Below are 1,166 nucleotides of genomic sequence, written 5' to 3' on the forward strand. Positions count from 1 at the left end.
CCCCACCACCACCACATACACTTGTTATCTTCCTATCTATGTTTCATTCTCATATTAAACTCCTGTTACTCTCATGCTTTACATAAGGACTTTCTATCTGTGCTATTCGGTTTTGTTTTTATAGCTTATAAGGAAGTATGATAAAAGTGCAGTAAGAGCGTTGGTGTCTTCTGCTTACATTAGGGAAGCAGAAGTCAGCATATTGGGTGGAACTGAAACTGTTGTGGCTTTTAGGGAGAAGGAGAGAGACAGAAGGGGCAGGAGGAGGTATATAGCCAACAGATGAGCTAGTCATGTAAAGGTGCATGGCTTAGTGTTTAGGGTGCTCAGCTCACGATTGTAAGATTGTGAGTTTGATTCCTGGCAGTACGTTGTGTCCTGAACAAGACACTTTACTTCACGTTGCTCCACTCCACTCAGCTGACAAAAATGAACTGTACTTTGTCACATTTGGTGTGTCATGCTGAATCTCCCTGAGAACTACATTAAGGGTATGTGTTTCTGTGGAGTGTTCAGCCACTTCCACATTAATTTCATGGATCAACTGAAACACTCATTGTCATAACTGACCGAGTAAAAGTCTATCTCATCTGCACATACCACAACTACAGATGGTAACAGTTGTTTACTGACTGAACTCAGTGCTGGCCATTGACAGTTTGTTTTCTGTTCATCTACTCAGTATCAAAATGATATTTGCCATTGATTCAATAAGTTCATCTGTCAAAATTGTTCAGATCCACCATGCTGCATCCTATGATTTCAGTGTACCTTGACTTAGGTGGTTACATGCTATTCAAACCATAGCTGGGATCCTGACAAGTACTACTACTGCAGGTGAGAATAGAACTGGGATCAATAGTAGCTAATATGTGGTTCCACACTCCTCAAACACTGGATCTCCTAAACCAGGGCCACACTACCAAATAGAGTTTAAAGTCATACCTAATATTACGTGGATATTTTTCCCCTCTTTATCGTATCATTGGTATGGTAATGTTTTTAATTATTACTTTCCATAGGTTTTTTTTTTTACTCATTAAACAAAAAGAAAGCTAAAACTAAATGAGTAAAATTGTTATGCTATTGTGATTTATGTATTTTGTACTTATTGAATTATTAACTTTTTTTTTTTCTTCATGAACTGCCCTTTGTTATTTTCCAGT

Source organism: Octopus bimaculoides, chromosome 24, assembly GCF_001194135.2.
Source record: "Octopus bimaculoides isolate UCB-OBI-ISO-001 chromosome 24, ASM119413v2, whole genome shotgun sequence".
Classification (NCBI taxonomy): Eukaryota; Metazoa; Mollusca; class Cephalopoda; order Octopoda; family Octopodidae; genus Octopus; species Octopus bimaculoides.